The sequence below is a fragment of the Mustelus asterias genome, chromosome 5, assembly GCF_964213995.1.
Source record: "Mustelus asterias chromosome 5, sMusAst1.hap1.1, whole genome shotgun sequence".
Lineage (NCBI taxonomy): Eukaryota > Metazoa > Chordata > Chondrichthyes > Carcharhiniformes > Triakidae > Mustelus > Mustelus asterias.
Window position 1 is genome coordinate 107713833 of NC_135805.1, and position 22468 is coordinate 107736300.

General features: G+C 39.3%; 1 protein-coding gene across 3 annotated transcripts in view; it reads right to left on the minus strand.

The window, feature by feature from the left end:
• Nucleotides 1-22468, minus strand: part of kidins220b (kinase D-interacting substrate 220b) — a 151315-nt gene that overhangs the window by 119165 nt on the left and 9682 nt on the right. The window lies entirely within an intron of this gene.

Sequence of the window (22468 nt, forward strand, 5' to 3'; positions counted from 1 at the left end):
TCAAAATAATGGACAGAAGTGGACAGGTATTTAAGTGATCGAGAAATAGAATCCAGTTCATTTCAAGCATCAAGTACTCTTACATCAGACATTTTCTCTAATTTCCCAATAATGCATTTCACACAAGGTCAAACAATTATTCACTGCCACATAATTCTTTTTCTGAAATTGCCCATTTAGTCTTAGGCTATGGTTGATTTGAACAAAGGTCCCAGAGGTGACAGGACAACCTTTTATTTTCAATCAAACAGTGAGTTCTGGGAAAGAAAGGCACAGATTTGGGAGGTGACATGTTTATGGACATAGGCAAAAAAAGTTTGAAGATAGGTAGTTCGCAAGAACAATGGGGTAAAGCCTGTTTTTTTTGGAAGAGTGGTGATGGCTGCAGGTTTAGTACTTGGATTGAGAACAGTCAACAATATCAGCTAATATGGAGACCAGAAACAGAAAGTGATTGATCAGCAGTTGGGAATATGGTTGAGGGACTAGGCAGTGGGTTAAATGGTCAACATCAGCACAGAGTGCACAGGAGATACGAGAGAAACTAGAAAGAGAGATGCAATTTCAGTTTTAGCGTGGCAAAAACTTGAGAGGAGGTTTCTTGGGTTAGAAGGGAGGAAAGCAGCAGAGGCAACTGATTGGGTGGTCTCAATTTTAGTGACAAAGAACCTCATAAGTATTCTGCCTTTAATACTGGAGGAGAAGTTGAAGGACACGAGACAAGGAATTGGCTAAGCTTTATTAAACAATGTTGCTGCTAATATTCATTTGCTTTCTTTCACTGATTATTAAATATGTCTGTCAGTTCAAGTCCAAATTCTACCACCTTTCTGGTAGCAAGGAGAATCAGACAGAAACATGCAAAAAACACCAGTGCCAGCAAAAAACCAGTGCCAGCAAAAATCTGAAAAGAGGTGTCTGCTTATGTCCTATTAATTCACCTTGACATCTGGGCAAAGAAATACAGATGCTACCATCTCACGTGAGAACACCATCCACCAGTACACGGTACATACTCTTGCGACTCAGCCAACGTTGTCTACCTGATACGCTGCAGGAAAGGATGTCCCGAGGCACGGTACAATTGGGGAGACCATGCAGACGCTACAACAACAGGTGAATGAACACCGCTCGACAATCACCAGGCAGGAGTGTTCTCTTCCTGTCAGGTAACACTTCAGCAGTCACAGGCATTCAGCCTCTGATCTTCGGGTAAGCGTTCTCCAAGGCGGCCTTCACGACACACGACAATGCAGAATCGCAGAGCAGAAACTGACAGCCAAGATCTGCACACATGAGTATGGCCTCAACCGGGATCTTGGGTTCATGTCACACTATCTTTAAACCCGCAACTTGCCTGGGCTTGCAAAATCTCACTAACTGTCCTGGCTGGAGACAATACACACCTCTTTAACTTGTGCTTACCCCTCTCTCCATTCACACTGTCTGTACCTTTAAGACTGGATTACCTGTAAAGACCCGCATTCCAACCATTATCTTGTAAATTGAGTTTGTGTCTTTATATGCCCTGTTTGTGAACACAGCTCCTCACTCACCTGAAGAAGGAGCGACACTCAGAAAGCTTGTGCTACCAAATAAACCTGTTGGACTTTAACCTGGTGTTGTGAGACTTTTTACAAAGGAATAGACTCAGACACATACGCATCTGGATGAGTGCAGCTCCAACAACACTCAAGAAGCTTGACACCATCCAAGACAAAGCAATCCCTTAATTAATCCTCTCTTTCCCACCAACGCAGTGGCAGTGTGCAACATCTAAAAGAAGCACTGCAGCAACTCACCAAGTCTCCTTTGATCGTACTTTCTAAACCCGAGACCTCTACCACCTAGAAAGGCAAGGACAGCAGATACATGGAAGCACCACCAACAGCTTACATGGGGTTGGGGGGATCAAAATCTTGGAACTCCCTCTCTAATAGCATAATGGGTATGCCTACACCACATGGACTGCAGCAATTTAAGGCAGCTACTCACCACTACCTTCTCAAGAGCAATTAGGGACATATTTTGTTAGAAGGGCAATTAGGGATGGGCAATAAAAATACTGGCCTAGCCAGTGACACTCACATCCCATGAAATAATAGAAAAAAGCTACCCACTATTCACCAAAACAAACCAATCGTCAATCACAACTCTTATTTGAAATTTCTCGATTAAATAGCGCATACTACATAATTTGCTGGAGCAATATTCATTTACAGAGCTCTCTCAGCCAAAGAGACCACTACTCGATAACATTTTTTCAAACAATGATCTGGTGCAATTAATTTTCAAACTCAATTTTTGTATGCAACCAAATAAACTATTTACATAAATAAAATGCATTTTGTCTTTCGCATTGTTTCCAGCAACTGTTGTAGCAGCTTATCTAACACAAGGGCATGAAGTCAATAAAAAGTTAGATGACAAATAGATAAATTAGAAATTTTCACTAACGGTTAGTCAAACAGGGAAAGCTTTACCAAAAAGTTATCAAGGCAAGGACTAGAATATAACAAGTGAACTGATCAAGTATTGTTTGAAAAAAAAACTAAAGTGATAAGGGCGAAGTATAAAGAAATAGGATTAGGGTAGCTAGCTCCAAAGAGCTAGCAAGACTTCCTTTACTGCTAGCACAGTGGTTAGCACTGCTGCTTCACAGCTCCAGGGACCTGGGTTCGATTCCCGGCTTGGATCACTGTCTGTGTGGAGTTTGCACATTCTCTTCGTGTCTGCATGGGTGTCCACCGGGTGCTCCGGTTTCCTCCCACAGTCCAAAGATGTGCGGGTTAGGTTGATTGGCCATGCTAAAAAATTGCCCGTTAGTGTCCTGAGATGCGTAGGTTAGAGGGATTAGTGGATAAATATGTAGGGATATGGGGATAGGGCCTGGGTGGGATTGTGGTCGGTGCAGACTCGATGGGCCGAATGGCCTCTTTCTGTACTGTAGGGTTTCTATGAATTTCTATGCTATGCTGTATTTTATTGGAAAGAACAATATCGCCACCTGCAGGTTTATTCAACTACACAAATGCCAATCCTTAGCAAAGCCATTACCATTCCAGTGATAAAGGCTTATTTCGTGACAGAATATGGTAAACATGCGATTTGAAAAGGAAGAGAAACAGAAATACTGGTTTCACTTCGTAATTTATTTTTAAATGACCATACAATGACAAAGAAGGCAGAAAAATAGATGAGTATAAAGCAAACAGCTCAACCTCACCTGATAGTTGTTGCAACAATAAGCCACAAAAAAATTGTTAATTTGCATGAAATAACTTGTTTCAAAAGAAAACTGTTAGATTTCTTGCTAAAACCACTTTCTTCATCCTGAATGACTCAGTACCATACCAAATGGCACATTTAAACAGATCAAAACAAAAAGGAGTCACTGGATTCAAAGACTCAAATTACAAGCATTGTCTCTGCAATTTCAAATATCGAACTGCAGCATCATAGATGTGTAGTTGTGATATTCAAGATTTTGTAAAGAAAAGTAATTTTAAATGGACATACGAAACCTTAAAGATGACTGCTAAAAATCACCTGACCTCCAATATTGTCAAGCTCCCAGAAGATTCCAAGTGGATTGCAAGTTGACATATCCAGACACATGAAGAAATTTGAAATTCAATGAATTCCCACAGTAAACTGAAACTCATTGACAATGCGTTTCCTGGAGATACGGCTAGGACTTTCCTACATCACCAAAGCTGCTTGAATGCGAGCTATTCAAATTAATGCGGAGACATTTAAAAAGTCAATTATCTCAGCTAAAAGTCAATGGATGGGGGCTATGACTCCAGACCTGGACTAGCCCAGTAGCTAATATGAAAGAATATTTGAGAGCCATTGAGTTTTGAACTGGATGAAGTTAGGCCGAGAACAGTCATTTTATGCAGAGAACCAAGGCAGCCTCTGGAAGCCCATTCCAGTTCACAACCAAACAAACATGAGAGAAGTGTGTGGGAGTGGGATTTCTCTCTGCCACTGGTCGTCACAGAGGGAGTTGCCCATTACTCTTTTGCTGCAGAAGGAATGCAAGCAATCTTCAAAGACAGCAGAACCAGTAAAGAAAAGGGACCTTCACTCACTTCCCAAAGTTAATGACCTGCTGAATCCACTTAAAAAGGCAAACACTAACGAATCAACCACAGAAGTCGCTGTAGCTGCTGAACACAACCTTTCATTCCAGACAAACAACACTTGAACTGCAAGCTATGAGCTTGCAAAAATATTTTAAAGAGCTGAACTGAGTTTCATCTTTCTAAACATTCTTTTATCTTTATCTACTTTTAATCCTTGAACCTATATTTTACTTAATAGCTTTATCACTTTTACTTAAGCACTTGTCAGCATTTTTAAAATAATAAACTAACCATTTACCTTGTTTAAGAAAAAAGCTTGACCGCTGGGTTATTTTAAAATCAAACCATTCAAATTTAAAAAGCAGCTTTAGTTATTATTGATTATCCCTTGCCAGCGAGGATGATTGACTTTCACGAATCCAAAGATGACTGAAGAGGTCAATTCAGGATCGGCAGACGTTATGGAACGCAGGGTATTTGTTGTCATGTAGAATGCCTGGTGCTGTATTATCAATTCAGGTCATGGCGTGTTCTTTTTGTCACTCTCGATTTTCCCCCTCATTTTGTCGTCATCAGGTCTCAAAATGTTGGGATACTTCCCACAAACTCTGCCACCAACCGATTCAATCCAACACAATGACGTCCCAGGAGTTGACTTCAGTGTTGAATTTCTTTATGTTGGCTTTCAGCATATCCTTGGAGCGCTTCATCTGTCCTGACTGAGCTGGGTGAAGATGACTTGCTCTGGAAGCCTCGTAACTGACATCGGAACTATCTGACCAACCCAATGAACATGACAATGGTGATCCTAGCCTCAAGGATACTAAAGATGATAGGTAATGTTTTGTGGGGATGTAGTTATGGAAAAGTCACTGAGCACTGACAAGGAAATCAGCCAGGGCGGCTGATATTCTAGACGGCTCCCAGGTCTTTGAAATTAATCAAATGTCATCAATACGCAGACACTGAATAGCACTATATTCAGAAGTATTTGATAGCCACTACTAGAAATCATAGACGTCAGCAAGAAATTTAAGCACGATTGGTGGCACAGCAACAAAATATCTCAGCTTCAGGAAGGGTGCACAGATACAGGACTCAGTTGATCAAAGGAGAGTGAATATTTTTTCAAAAGATAGCACAGCAGCAACTTAAAATAATTTGATGATAATAGAAGCTAATCATCAAGAGACAGCCCCTATGAAGCAATATTAAAAAAGGATATCTTACATTGCATGAATCAAAAAGAAATAGACAATAAAATTAAAATAAAGGAACGGACAGGTTGAAGTGAAACAAACAGGTGAATGTTAACTACAAGCTTGCGAGGGCAGCATCTGAAATAAGTAAAATTGAGGTGGAAATTATGAAGGGCCTTTGTCATGCAATATCCATAAATGACAAAATAATGACACTAACTGTTTTTTGACCAGACACATTAAAGAAAGTATGATCCATCAAACCAAGTACGGGTACTTACAAAAAATGTTTTAGGGCAAGTGGAATCAAAAAGAACAGGTCAGAACCTTTTTTTTCACTCTTGGGATGTCAATATACATTACCCACTCCTTGAAGTGAGCCACCTTCTTGAATTGCTGCTGTCCATGTGGTGCGGGTACACCCACAATGCTGTTAGGAAGGGGAGTTCAGGATTTTGACCTAGCAACAGTGAAATAGGTTCAAGTCAGGGTGGTGCATGGTTTGGAAGGGAACTTGCAAGTGGTAGTGTTCCCATGTATCTGTTGTGCTTGCCCTTCTCGATAGTAGAGGTCACAGGTTTGGAAGGTGCTGTCTTGACCTGAATGGTGTTAAGCTTCTTGAGTTAAGTTGGGGTTGCAACCACCCAGACAAGTGGAGAGTGTTCCATCACATTTCTGATTTGTGCACTGTAGATGATGGACAGGCTTTGGAAGTCAAGCAGCAAGTTACTCATCACAGAATATTCAGCCTCTGACCTGTGGCCATTGTGTTTATATAACTGGTCCAGTTCAGTTCCTAGTCAATGGTAACCCTCAAGGTGTTGATGGTGGGACATTTAGTGATAGTAATGCCATTGAATGTCAAGGAAAATGGTTATTAGGTTTCCTCTTATTGGGAGATGGACATTGCTTGGCACTTGTTTTTTTTGCCATTTATCAGCGCATGCTTGAATATTATTCCGATCTTGCTACTTACGAATACAAACTAGTTTGTATTAGAGAAGTCACAAATGGTACTGAACATAAGTGAACAGCTACACTTCTGACATTATGATGAAGGGAAGGTCATTAATGAAGCAACTAAAGATGATTGAGTCTCGTAACTCCTGCAGCTGAGGTGTTTGGTCTTCAACAACCACAGCCATCCTTCTTTGTGCTAGGTATGACTCCAACCAGTGGACAACTTTTCCACTAGTACATTTTCAGCCGAGTGGACCTGATGGAACCCATAATGAGCATTGGCGAGCAGGTTACTGCTGTGCAAGCACTGCTTCTATCACTTTGCTGATGATCAAGAGTTGATTACTGAACTGGTAATTAGCCAAATTGGATTTGTCTCCTAGCAACTTCAATTACGTAGGTCAGAGTTCAAAAGTTCCTTTCCCACTGTCTCTTGGCAATCCCTTATCGGAAAAAATTTAATTATTCTATTCATTCTACTGTCTGGGAAGCTTGTACTTTCTAAAGCCCACATTAATAAGAGAGTTCTCAGTAGCTGTATTATTTTCAAGGAACGTGGTTCTTCTCACTCAGCTATGTCCCATCATGGCAGGCCGAAGACAGGAGTGGAGGCCCTGTCTTGTCAGCTTGGATCAGAAATGTCTCAACTTGTTGAGACTCTGAATTGGACTTGATTTGATTGAATTGGAATTTTTTTAAAAAGCAGTGTGTAATTGGCCAAGATGTATGCTTTAATACAGAATATAATGTTTTTTCAAAAATGTGTTTAAATTCTCTAATAGTGGTTATATGTATTTCTATGCAAACAGTACTTTTGTAACTTCAGGTATTTTGAGAGTTTTCTATACTATATTCACTCTAAATTAACATATTCTGATCTATTAGTTCTTTTAGTCCCAGGTTATCCTAAACTCCTCTAACAACTAATTATCCATAAAAAAGTAGAAGCAGGTGTAGGAATGCTAGAAAATTCATTAACATGCTCTAGCCAATGCAAAACAGCAATCAACAGAGCAAATTGAATCATAGAATGATACCCCATAGGATCAAGAATAGAAGTTCAAATGTGATCAAACCACTCAGCATTCCTCCAAGAATGCACCTCAAATAATGCAGCCAGTCCCAATGGTCAATAAACAGAGAAGATATTTAAATATTTCGAAGTGTCAGGGAGAGAAGTCAGAGTTTCAGTTATGAGAAGAAAGAAATTGACTTTTCAGCCCAAAAACAGGCACTGAGAGGTGATCTTACACAAAGGTATAAAAAATGGTAAATGGTATAAAAAAAACCCAATCCAGAATATACAACAAGTTAAACAATGGAAGCAAGGAAAACGCACACGGATTCAAAATAGTAAATGGCAACTTAAGGCTTGATAAAAGTAGGTTCTTCACATGGTGCGATCAACGCTTACAATGCTCTAAAAGTGGAGGAAACAAATTCCCCGGAATCATTTTAGTAAACAACTAGATGATGTGGGAAAGGAGAAGTGGTGAAAAGCTCAGGTTGTTCTGGATAGACCAAGTGGCCTTTCTTATTCACATTTTGTTATCATGTGAGAAGATGCAAGCAAAATGTGGTACCTGGACTTAAGTGATAAAATGAACTATCCATTGAGGAAATTCTTAGTTTCACTACCCAATCCCCATGCATTCTTTATAGTAGTTTGAACTGCGTTTAGGCACCTTAGATGAACGAGGAGATCCAACAGTTTTCTCCATAACTAATGTGATTCTAAAGAATGGAGAAAGAAACAGAGGCATAATGAAGTATAGCAAATTAGAGTACCTGAATTAGAGTCAAATGATGCACAGAATAATAAATAACAAGTGACGAAATCACTCAGTAGAGCACATACCACAGCAATGCTGTGTTAATTAACATTCCTACATTACCCAGCTCTTCCTTGAGGCATTTCCCTGTCTGGTTGATTCTCTGTAACTACAACACTGAAGAAAGAAATTTTACCCTCCTCCCACTGTACATTTACCATGGTCAATCCACCTAACCTACACATCTTTGAACTGTGGGAGGAAGCCAGAGCAAGCAGTGGAAACCCACACCGACATGGGGGAGAATGTGCAAACTCCACACAGTCACCCAGGCCAGAATCGACCCTGATCCCTTAGCACTGTAAGACAGCAGTGTTAACGTTCAAAATGAAAAGGTAATTTGCCTCAACTCCCAATGTTAACGAATCCTTCAAAAGAAATTCCAGGGTCCAGATGCGCATCTTCATCAAAAAGTGATCAGTTTTCTGGTTTTGCCTTGGTATTCCAGGTTTTAAGTTTCATTCAAACGTGTCTATCAGTTTTTAAGATCATAAGACACAGAAACTGCTGTAGGCCATTCAGCCCATTGAATCTGCTCCACCATTCAATGAGATCATGACTGATCTGATCATCTGCAACTCCACTTTCCCGCCTTATCCCCATGACCCTTGATTCGTTTACTGATTAAAAGTCTATCTCAGCTTTGAACATACTTAATGACCCAGCTTCTATGGACTTTCCAACAAAAGGGGAAACAACATTTACCATGTCAATCCCCCTGAGAATCCCAAATGTCTCAATGTCACATCTCATTCTTCTAAATTCCAATAAGTACACACCCCAACCTATTCAACCTCTCCTTGTAAGTAAATCCCTCCATTCCCAGGATCAACTTTTTTGGACTGCCTCCAATGCCATTATATCTTTCCTTAGATAAAGGGGCCAAAACTGTTCACTGTATTCCAGGTGTGGTCTAACTAGTGCCTTGAATAGTTTTAGTAAAGACTTCCCTATTTTTATACTCCATTCCCTTTGAAATAAAAAGGTCAACATTTCATTTGCCTTCCCTATTGCTTGCTGGATTTGCATGCTAGTTTTTTTGCAGTTAATACAGAGGACCCCCAAATCCCTGCCCTGCAATTTTCTTCAGTATTTCTCTATTTGAATAATATATATAATTTTGAGACACATTGTTTATCAACAACACCAAACACAACTACATGCAGGAATTAAACGGAACAGGTTAAATGAATCCTTTTCTAAAGGGCCTGAGGCACTAATTGGCATTGTATCACACTGTTAAAAAGATACTTATAATGCTAAGTTCCAGCCCTAACATTCTGCAGTGAGGTTAATGGACAATTCATTTGCAATCCGGCAAGTTCTTAAAAATAACAGGATATTAAAGGGCAGAGTGGTGTAAATCAATCTGCAAGTTCTGAAGATTCATAACATAGAAAATAGGAGCATGTGGAGACCATTTGGCCCTTCAAGCCTGCACTGCCATTCATTATCATGGCTGATCATCCAACTCAATAACCAGATCCCATCTTCCTCCCATATCCTTTGATCCCCTTCACCTCAATATTATATCTAATTGCTTCTTGAAAACATACAATGTTTTGGGCTCAACTACTTTCTGTGGTAGCAAATTCCACAGGCTGACTACTCTCTGGGTGAAGAAATTTCTCCTCACCTCTGCCCTAAACAGTCTACCCTGTATCCTCGGTCTGTGACTCCTGATTCTGGACACCCCCACCATCAGACACATCCTTCCTGCATCTACCTGTCAAATCCTGTTAGAATTTTATATGTTTCTATGAGATATCCCTCATTCTTCTGAACTCCAGTGAATACAATCCTAACTGACTCAATCGTTCCTCATATGTCAGTCCTGCCATCCCAGAAATTTGCACTCCCTCTACAGCAAGAACATCCTTCCTCAGATAAGGAGACCAAAACTGCACACAATATTCCAGGTGTGACCTCACCAAAGCCCTGTATAATTGCATCAAGATATCCCTGCTTTTGTACTCAAATCCTCTCACTGTGGGATTTTCATAGCAACTTCATTGCAGTGTTAATGTAAACCTACTTGTGACGAACAAATAAACTTTTACTTTTGAAGGCCAACATACCATTTGCCATTTTTTACTGACTGCTGCACCTACATTCTTACCTTCAGTGACTGGTGTACGAGGTCTCGTTGCACATTCCCCTCTCCTAGTTGATGGCCAGATAGTAATCTACCTTCCCATTTTTGCTACCAAAATGAATGACCTCACATTTATCCAAATTATACTGCATCTGCCACTCACTCAAGTTGTCCAAATCATACTGAAGGATCTCTGCATCCTCCTCACAGCTCACTCACCCACCCAGCTTTGTGCCATCTGCAAACTTGGAGATATTACATAGAAACATAGAAAATAGGAGTAAGCCATTTGAACCTTCAAGCCTGCTCTGCTATTCATTTTGATCATGGCTAACCAAATTCAATATTCTGATCCTGCTTTCCCCCATTTCCCTTGATTCCTTTAACTCCAAGAGTTATATCTATAGAAACATTTAGTTCCCTCATCTAAATTATTAATATATATTGTGAACAGTTCAGGTCCTAGCACTGATTCATGTGGTATCCCACCAATTATTCCTACTCTTTGTTTCAGGTCTGCCAACTAGTTTTCTATCAATACATTACCGCCAATCCTATGTGCTTTAATTTGTCAAAAACATTGTGAAAGTTCAAATAAAACCACTGGCACCCTCTCATCAACTCTACCAGATACATCCTCAAAGAACTCCAGTAGATCTGTGAAGCATGATTTCCTTTTCATAAATCCTTGCTGACTCTGTCCAATCCTGCCACTTGTGTTTTGCAATAAAATCTTTGATAATGGATTCTAGAATTTTCCCCACTCCCAATGTCTGGCTAACTTACCTGTTTTGTCACTACCTCCCTTTTTAAATATGGGGTTACATGAGCTACCCTCCAATCTGTAGGAATTGTTCCAGAGTCTATAGAATCTTGGAAGACCACCAATGCATCCTCTATTTCTCAGGCCACTTAAGTACTCTGGGCTATAGATTATCATGCCTTCAATCCCATCAGTTTTCCCAACACCATTTCTCTATTAATCTTCATCAGCTCCTCCCTCTCACTAAACTGTGTTCCCCAATATTTCTGGTATCTTATTTGTGTCCTCCTTTGTGAAGACAGAACCAGAAGTATGTATTCAGCTGGTCAGCCATTTTGTTCCTATTATGAATTCACAAAATCCTACAATGTAGAAGGAGGCCATACATCCCATCAAGCCTGTACCCTTCTAATCGCCCTGGCATCAAGGGACAATTTAGCATGGCCAATCCACCTAGCCTGCACATCTTTGGACTGTGGGAAGAAACCAGAGCACCTGGAGGATTGGAACTCAGGTCCCTGGCGCTGTGAGGCAGCAATGCTAATCACCGTGCCACCATGCCGCCCTTGTTTCTGTTGAAAGGAACCTACATTTGTCTTCACTAATTTTTTCTCCTCCTATAGAAACATTTAGTCAGTTTTTACATTTGTTGCAAGCTTACTCTCGTACTCTATTTTCCCCTTCCTAATAAGTCACTCAATCCTCCTTTGAAGAATTCTAAACTGCTCCCAATCCTCAGGTGTGTTTCTTGGCCAATTTGTCCGCTTCTCCCTTGGATCTAATACAATCTCTAATTTTCCTTGTAAGCCATGGTTTGGTCACCTTTCCAGTTTTACTTTCACACCAGATAGGAATAAACAATTGCTACAGTTCACCATGCGCTCCTTGAATGATTGCCATATTGCATATATCTTTCCTGGTCGATTTGCTAACCACAACACCCTATTTTTCGAGCATGATCTGGCCATTGCGTTGTGATTTCCTTTTAAGCAATAATATGTACAGACTGGACCTCCACTCTCATATTAACATGCACCCACACACATTACATCAATATAGAAACATAAGAACTAGAAGCAGAAGGCGGCCACTCAGCCCTTTGAGCCTGCTCTGCCATTCATTATGACCATGGCAGTTCATCAAATTCCATATCCCGGTCCTGCCTTCCCCCATATCCCTTTAGCCCCAAGAGCTATATCTAATTTCTTCTTGAAATCACAGAACGTTTTGGCCTCAACTACTTTCTGTGGTAGTGAGTCCCACGGATTCATCATTCTCTGGGTGAAGAAATTTCTCCTCACCCCAGTCTTAAAAGGTTTACCCCTAATCCTCAAACAATGACCCTCCAGTTCTGGACTCCGCCCACCATCAGGAACATTCTTTCCTGCCCTGTCTAATTCTGTTTAAATTTCATAAGTTTCTATGAGCTCCCCTCTCACTCTAACTCCAATGAATACAATCCTAACCAACTTATTCTCTCTTCATATGACACTATAAAAATGATAAGAATTATTAGATGCAGATATGTTAAATGTTCGAAGAATGCTGGCTAAATTATTTGAGAAACATGCTCAACTCTTAAACCTCTAAATAAATATTTTGCTGAGGGGCAAGTTTGACAGAAATCCAGCAGAGCCCAAAAATGAAAAGTACTATTTTGAATATTATAACTTTAAGTATATGTTAATCTTTCTAGGTTTTGCTTTCAGGTTATGCACCTAATTTATGTTTATGGTAGCATACAACACAAACCAGAGTTCACTTATGTCTAGTTCCAAGAAAAAAATGTTTACATTTTAAAAAATTACATTTGCAAATTAATAAGCACTTCTGACTAAATTAACCGCAGTTCTCTTTTCAAATGATAATATATTCGACACCCTAAGTTGCCTTTTCAACAGAAACAATTTATGACAAGCCTACATAATAGCCTAAAGCAATCTGCACATTTAACGAGTATGATGGCAAATTGTTAACATGAAACAGAAAATGTGATTTCCTCTGACTTAACTAATTCATGGTTATGAAACAGTTGCAGTTTTGTGTTAGTTCAACCAAATGAACAAAATTCTCATAGTAAGATTGCTTAAACAGTTTTACTCCTAACACGAGTGAAGCAATCATCTTTTGGGCAGCCACATTTATTGCATGTCAGGGCAGCTGAGGACAACTCATTTCAACATACTTTGAAAAGCGCAACCAGCAGACCATGAACAGAACTCAGATCAAAAACTGCCCAGAGCTATTTAAAAATGAAATACACAATTATTAAATTACCAAATTATTTTGTTTAAAAACACATAATTGCATAATAATTTACAGTACACTACATCCAAGACACTTTGTGAAATTCACAGTAAAAATTTATTAAAAGATCAGAGGTTAAAAATGTATATTAATATTAATGAAATAAACAAGTAGCATCAATACTGTATCACAGCTGTGATACAAAATTCAACTTGAGAATAAATAATACATGAGTAAAGACAAATGCTATATCCTGTCTAATTATTTCAACTCTCCTCTGCTGCTCATTTGGCTTCCTTTGTGACAGCAAGACATAAGAAACAGAGTCAGGAATTTTTCTTCCCCCTTTAAATCCACTCCACTGGCAAACTGTACTTATGTAAAATGGCAAGACATAGTTCTATCCATGAAAATGTTTGCCATTGAATCTCTAATGTTAAAATTTAAAAACAATGTGTTTATGATCTGTTGACAATCTGCAGTCATCTCTCTACTTCTGAAATCTTGACAAAACATTGCACAAATTATCAAGCAGGGAACTAATCAACTAGATGAGGTTGTCAAAAACAATGTCGTCAAGTACATTTTTACGAAGATGCAAAGTTCAAATGACATCCCAAAATATCCAATATACAATCTTTAAGACCTTGTCGTTCATTTTAATAAGTGCTTTGATTTCATCAGAACAGGGTTCATGCTAAAATTGAAAAATATTGCATTTTGGTCAGGAATTAAAGGAAAATCTATTACCTGCTTGATATCTGAAACATAAACATGCAAGGATGAAATGTCACATTATTCTAGCACAATATCTATTTGGACAAGTTATTTTCATTTTGTTCAGAAACAAAATAACATGCATAAAAAATTATAGTAATGAGATTAAGCATAGTCATCTGCAACTTCTCAAAAACTTGGAATGCTTCAAATGTGTTCTGATCTCACTCAATACTACCGTTGCAATCTATTATAGCATTTCAGTACCTCAGTTATAATTGGTTTGAATTTCACGCAGACAATATCATGAAGAGAATATGTTAGATTAGCCTTGTAATTCTACAATTCCTGGGAAACAGCCATCACCAGAATTTTCCAAACTGGCAGTGGTGATATATACGGAATAGATTTTTAGTCTGCCATTTAACAAATTCAAACTGTTTTGTGGTCTGTATCACCATCTTCATATATTATATACACATAAATAAAATATAATTAAGATATATTTTAAGTAACTTCATAGCCACTAGTGGCAAGAAATTTAACGCTGAAGGAAATGTTTCATAATTTTCAACAAATCTATAAATCTAAATTTATATTGAAAAATAAAAAAAGCTATGAGCTATCCATGGCTAAGAAGCAAAAATAGTATCGTAAAAGAAGAGACTCATACTTTTGCCAAGAGTAATAAGCCAGAGCATTGGGAGAGTTTCACTTACCTGCAAAGCACTATCAGGAAATTGATAGAGAAAATTAAATGAGAGTAAATTAGCAAGAAAAAGGACTTCTTTAAGTACGTAAAAAAAGAGTGCCAAATCAAAATGAGAATCCCTTTTAGGCTAAGATAGGGTAAATTATAATGGACAATAAGGAAATAATAGAAATGCTTAATAAATACTTTGTATCTGCCTTCACAGTAAAGTCACAAAGTGCATAATGGGGAACCAAGGGTCTAATAAGAGTGAGGAATTTAAAGTAATTATTCATAAAGAAAAAGTCAACAAATCCCCAGGTTCTAAAAGAGATAGCTTCAGAGAAAGAAAATGTACTGCTTGCGATCTCCCAAAATGCCCAATTTTCTGTGATAGCCCCAGTAAATTGGAAGGTAGTAAATACAATACCACTACTCAAGAAAAGAGAGGGGAAGAACAAGGAACTACCATTTGTCAATAAAATACCAGATTCATTATTAAGCAAAAGGTCACTTGGAAAGTCATAATATTAGACAGAAGGATATTAAGGAATGTATGGAAACCACAAACTACCCTACCTATTTACAATCACAAAATTTGACCGTCCCTCACAATTACTTTTCTCACGCTGCTTCATCTTATCATCATACACAATGCTATGTGGCCTTGTGTATAACTTGAAAGCTGGGAACAAAGCAAACAAGAGGAGATAGAAGACGCCACCATCAAAGTGTCAGGCAAGGACAGCATCAAAGCAGCATCCAGGATAATGAGGTTGGAGAATACATTAAACAAGATTTTTGGCCATTTTCCCTTCCTGTTCTCTCTCTATGTAACTCTCTCACACACACTTAGCACACCTGCTGATGCATTGAACAAGCTGCCATTCAAAGATGTGAATCTTCAAGCACTAAAATCTGTGATATGGCTGCTCAAAAACTAGCCTGGGATTGGGGACATAAACAATAACAGGGAAAAAATTGGGGAAATATACAGTAATTCAGCTTCCTTTAACTTATTTAAAACTCTGGGACTGCAGTGAATGAGTGGCCATTTTATTTGGAAATCCAATGGATTTAAAATCAGGCAATCCACATTTAATGCATATGCAAATACACCCGTGCAAATGTGTTCCATGCTGATTTCTGCTAGACTTGTACGGTGATGCACTAATGCCTTTTAAAATCAATTTAACACAACCAATTCTGTAAAGTGATGCCAAAAAGCAAACTAAAATCTTCAACTGATTAATTAATCTTGCATCAGCAATGCAATTACACAAGAAACAAATGACCATTAGTGTGCCAGTGATGTAAGAAAATAACAAATAGGAGCAGAAGAATATCAAGGCTGCTCTGTCATTTAATACAATTATAGCTGTTCTTGGGCTTCAAGACCACTTTCCTGACTGTTCCCCATATCCTTGATTCAGACACACCAAAAATCTGGCTGTCACAACCATAAACATACAAGCATCTGGAGTTTATAATTCCAATGATTCACAACCATTAAAAGTAAAGAAATATCTCATCTCAATCCTAAATTATTCACCCCTTATCCTGAAACTATGTTCGCTTATTCTCGATTCCCCAGCCAGGGGAAAACAATCTTTCAGTATTTACCCTATCAAGCCCTTTTGTAATGCTGAATGTTTCAATGAGATCACCTTTGAAAGTCTGCTAAACTCCAGAAAACATGCATCCGACTTAGCCTTTCATCATAGGAAAACCCTCTAATCCCAGGTACCAATTTCGTGAAACTGCCAATGCAAGTATATATATTTTTCAATATGGATACCAAAATTACCACACAATGTTCCAGGTATGGTTTCATCAAATTATGGGAAGATTTCTTTAATCATGTACTCCAATCTCCCAAAGCAAGCTCCTTAAAACTATAGTTTGTTAAAACCATTGCTCTTTGTTTACAGCTACTATGTACATATTGGGACCTCTGCATGAGGTTAGAACTTATTGTTCCCTCCAGATGTTACGCATCATCATTACATCAGCATCATGTATTCTCCAACCTCATTATCCTGGATGCTGCTTTGATGCTGTCCTTGCCTGACACTTCGATGGTGGCGTCTTCTATCTCCTCCTGTTTGCTTTGTTCCCAGCTTTCAAGTTATACACAAGGCCACATAGCATTGTGTATGATGATAAGATGAAGCAGCGTGAGAAAATTAATGTTAATACATCTCCACCCCCCAAAGTTTTTATCCTTATTGCTCTTCTACATCTCCCCAAAAATCTGAGACTCCAGAGGGCTAGTCTTGGGGGTGCCTTGACCCCTTATCTTGTTCTGATTTCCGAGGTCAAGGACATTGCACACTTACCTTTCTGTTGCTAGGAGTGTCCTCCTGGTTAGCTGTCAAGTTTTGTCTTATTTCTTATTCCTGATCTCCATCAGGATCTGAGTAGCAAACCCAAGTTTCTATTGGTTTGCTTTCCAAGGATATTAAGATGCTGTGGTTTCTCCTTCTCGTTTCTGGTCTGTCTCAATCCTTTATGGTCGCAATGTTGGAGCTCTTTCAATTATTATAATGTTTTTCAGTTGGTCATGTACCATATCCCTAGGCTTCAGCACTGTCACAGTGAATGCCAAGTGTCAGCTCATATAGCTCTCAGACTTGTCCAGAACCTATATTGTCCTTCATCTGGCAACTAGCCTGATAACCAACTAATGCATTGTGCTTCCATTTACAGAGATATCAACCGTTAAGTTTTGAAATCAACAAAATTACCATCTAAACTGCTGCTGGGCATTTCTGGTCTTAACTTGGCAGCTGCTTGGCAATCATGTCATATTACCGAGATGACCCGTACTTCAGTTACTGAGTGCAATGTTTCTGCATCTTTTGCACCAAAATGTCCTGCAGCTAGCAGCAGATGCAAGGATGCAATAGATATCAAATCCATAAGACTCATGGAGAATTCATGGATTGACACATCTGCATTAATTTGCTGTTGCTTACCCTTCTCACTACTTTAACATGTGCTTCTTATCTCAGTTCACTATAAAGCACAGATGTGAGATAGATAAATAATAGTAATTCAGAGAACCCTCCAGAAACACAGTTATCACAACTCAATGCTTAATTATTGACTCTGAAGGGTTGAAAACTTTTGGAAGAATCTATTTTTAAAAGAAAGTTGCTTTCTGTGAACCACAATTGCTGCCTTGGACTGCCTGAAAGGAAGTTTCCATAAAATGGTGAGAGGAAACTTCCTCTACTAACTTGTGTGGGATTTCAGTGCATGACATTAACACTCTGCAATCAACTACAGGATATGGGGGTCACCTCAATGGATACTCCTGCTAAACCCACCATTTCAGGAGTCTATAGCACCACAAGCAACAGCTCTCAGGTTATGTTCAGACTGGTGCTTTTGAGTGCTCTGGACTCAAATACATCCTTATCCTGAGACAAGTTGGAAGACAGATTTAATTTATATCACAGATGTCCTACAGTCTGTACTTCCACATTCAATTGCTCTGAGGAATTGTAAACCATGAGCACTCAAGCTCTTGAATCATCCGTGCAACCTGCTACGAGCCATGTTGCAGCCACTAGAAAATCACCTCGTAAGGTTAGTTGAAAGGCACTTGAAATGAACACTTATACCACTGTAATAACTGGTATGAAGGTATTTCTATCAAACAGTAAAGTTATAATGCTTTTTGATATGTTTGTATCAAAAGTGGGGACGTTGCTATCTTTGTTAGTATTTATTGTAACTTCGAAGCACCAGCGGAAATGTTGGAGAATCAGGGTGCAGGGATTATCCAGGTGAAGTATTTCACAAAGAAGTCTGATTGCAAACCCTCTTGTACTCTTGCCATCCAATGATCCCACAACAGCTTCTCAAATGATGAAGGTATCCTACCAATGGTAGCCCCAACCTTTGCAGAGTAACATTGCACAGCACACAGTGAACAACAGACATCTGGTTTCACTGCAGGATGTCAACAGATCTTTCCAGGTAACAAGCTATTGCTTAAGGACTCCAAATATCTGCTTGAGGAAGCTCTAGTTGACCCATGGGAGAGACTGTATTGACACTAAACCCACAAAAAACAGGCTCCTGAGAAGAAACACTAGCCAAGCTTGGTTTAAATGAAACCATCCTTTAATTTGCAGTGTGGTGGTGCAATAGAGGATTGCCAAAATATAAAACTGTAACTGGAGCTTCCAGGAGAATAAGCACGGAATCACTCGACACAATTAATGATCACATAGAATATTCCACTCTGCTAATGTACAAATTGTGTTTCATATAGACAATGGGCTTGTGTAAAAGGTATCTGCAAAACAACTTGGGTTGTTTTATCTGCAATAGACTTGGGGGAAGGCTACAATTGTGAGCATCCCACAGCCCTTTTTTGGTGCATCCAGATATCAACGGGAAGCGATCAAACTATCTGAAGTAACAAACACAACAGCCATTGCCTTAATGCAGACACACTTTGCATCATGAATTTCATGTCAAAATTTATCAAATCATTATGAAATTATCTGGCATAAAGATGTAAACATTTGTGAACTATTACATGCTGAAGGCTATCAAATCACGTAACAGCATTGAGCATACTCTCAAATTTTTCTTTCTGCTCCCCCAACCCTCCCAGGTAACCATGTTTGGTATGAATTTGATGTGCTAGTTTTATTTACATTTGTAACCATTTAAATTTTTAAAATACATTTTTTCAGTTGCAAGCCTTTCTTCTCAGCTGGCTGTCTTCTGGCATCTTGGTGTGTACTCAAGCTTTGGACCTGGTCTCCTTCTCTACATTATTTCCACACCCCCATCATCAATCCACTAAGCCCACCATCCCACCATGTCGCAGACCCAGTCCAACCACCCTGATCATGAAATTTTCCTGACCATGAAATTCCACTACCCTCTCACCCCTCCACCAGCCCCTGTCCAGCTCTTCCTGAGCCTAATGACTTTCTTGATGAGTTTTCTCCCCCTCAGGCACCCGAAAAAACCAATTCCATGCTTCATTAGGGACTTCTGAAGTGAGTTTGCAGAACTTCCTGAAGAGTTACCCCAAAGCGTAATAGAGTGATTTGAGGATGCAAAAGGGTTGAGGAAGGAAGCAGACAAGCGTGAACATGGTGGCAGTAATAGGCAATGTCTCCTCTAAGCAGCACAGCAAATCTGAGGTTCCTGGAGAGGCCAAGCACAGGTCGGCCCCTTTAGGTTACCATGTGTAGGTAGCCATGCAAACAAAAAATGTACATTGAATATGCCATGCACAATAAAAGAGGGAGGATCAAAAACAGAACATGATGGAAAATCTCAGCAAGTCTGACAGCATCTGTGGCTATAGAACTGAGCTAATGTTTCAAGTCTGGATGACTCTTCGTCAGAGCAAAAGAGAACTGGAAATAGGATGAGATGGGTGTGGGGGAGGAAGGTTAAACAGAGCCAGAATAGTTTGAATCCCATTCTCTGGAGCCTCTTTCCCCAAAAGGCTGCTCTGTACCCTGCTCGCCCACCCCCACCAATCCACCCAAAACTGCCAATTCTGGCCCCTCATACAACACAGATCCACCCAGGCTAATTATAACCATAATTTTCCTTCCCAGACTGCCTCCATCCACCAGTTCAGCTGTCAGGACATTCTTTCAGTGATGTCAAACCAACAGATTACACTTGCAGCATGTCCAGATCCTAGACTGACCCGACCCAGGTTTAGATATAATTTTCCTCAGTAAAACTGCATTCCTATTATAAAATCCTTGACTCACTGTTTATAATGAATTTTGTAGAAATGTTTTGATCGTTAGACTACATACATTTTCTACAACATCAGTATACGAATTTGGCTCCTTCATAGCCCAAAAGGGCAAGCTTTTTAAACAGTCTGCAAACTTTTGAACGAGATATTATTCAGATTCTTAGCTAATCATTGGATTGTTGTCCATTTTTTCTTCTCTCAGGTGTAACTCTACTAATTACGTCAGAGTTTGAACAATAGCTGTGAGGTGACCAGTGCTCTGATTAAGAACTGGCTAAGAACTCTGGAGGTCGCTCAAACTTCCCACAAAATAAGCTTCAACCCTTATCCACCTCCAAAGAAAACACTTGCACTGCAACTTTTCTAAAATCCATTCCCTAAATTACTACGTCTCTCATGATTCACTTCCTTCTCTATCTGGACTTTCCACATTGACCTCATCATATCTAACTTCCCAAATCTAGCTCTCTGCTTTTTGCTAAATCAGGCAATGATCGTCTTTATCATTTAACAAAAATCCCCAGGGGTTTAATTATTAAAAACCTTAGATTAATTTGCATCAGGAGAAGCTACTTCAGCATCAAAGTTTTCAATTTTTGGACATGAATCGATTGATTCTGAAATTCTCATTGTATTATTGATTTCCATCTTTGCGTGCTGTACTTGTTCTTGATATTTTTCAGCTTCCACATAACACCATTGAACAAATCAATACAAATTGAAACATACATGAAATACACATGCACCATACTCAACTTCCCCACAGATAAATGCTTCATTCTCAGACAAGTCACAACTATTAATAACCAACTAAAGATTCGAAATCTCAATTTCTCCCTAGAAGAAACAATCCGATTTACTGTGCTGTTGAAATTTTTCAGTTTCTTGACACTGAAACAATAACTAAAGCTTGCCAAGGTGCAAATGAGCCGCTGTCGCTCTTCTGAGTTTTACTGTTCAGGTCCTCAAGACAGAGCAGATTTACAATGGAGTGTTAAGATTTAGAAAGACTACAACTCAGCAGTGTCTTTCTCCCCCAAACATAACTGATCACTGAAAGTACGAAAGATTTTAATCATTGAACTGCAGCAGACAGCAATAAATATGAAGCAACTGAATACAGAAATAAAAAACAGAAAATGCTGGATAAACTCAGGTCTGGCAGCATCTGCAAAGAGAGAAAGAGAGTTAATGTTGAGTCTATGTGGCTCCACAGATGCTGTCAGACCTGCTGGGTTGATCCAGCATTTTTTGTTTATAATTTCAGATTTCCATTACCCGCAGTATTGTGCTTTTGCCTGAACACAGAGCGAGTTTAATGTCAAATCTTCAAATTAAGATCACTGGTCAACTTTTTGCAGTTACAATTTGCAGAACTTGAGGTACAATATACCAACAAAACAAAGTGTGACAAGCCGATGTGGCAAGTCTCCAATCTCAATTGCTCAATGTGTGGAGGCGATAGCAGAAAAGCATTAGCTTTTTGTGTCTCACATCGAATAATTAAAACATCATCAATAACAGGTTTCCTGCATGTATTTTATCCCAGAGGTTTGCTTAATGTGGGGTAAACAAAAAAGCAAATAATTCACAGATTTGTCTTTAAAAAGATGAACAATTAGATGAGCAAAGGGCGGCACGGTAGCACAGTGGTTAGCACTGCTGCTTCACAGCTCCAGGGACCTGGGTTCAATTCCCGGCTTGGGTCACTGTCTGTGTGGAGTTTGCACATTCTCCTCGTGTCTGCATGGGTTTCCTCCGGGTGCTCCGGTTTCCTCCCACAGTCCAAAGATGTGCGGGTTAGGTTGATTGGCGATGCTAAAATTGCCCTTAGTGTCCTGAGATGCGTAGGTTAAAGGGATTAGTGGGTAAAATATGTGGGGGTAGGGCCTGGGTGGGATTGTGGTCGGTGCAGACTCGATGGGCCGGATGGCCTCTTTCTGTGCTGTGGGGTTTCTATGATGATGATTCTATGATGACCTTTTAACACCAATGGAAATGGGTGATGGAACGGGCTCTCCTGGAATCTCTACAACTCTGACACTTGGGTTTGAATATAGCCCAAACAAGAAGGATAAAAAAGAAAACATAAAGATGATGCTTTTCTGTGGTTGCAGTAAT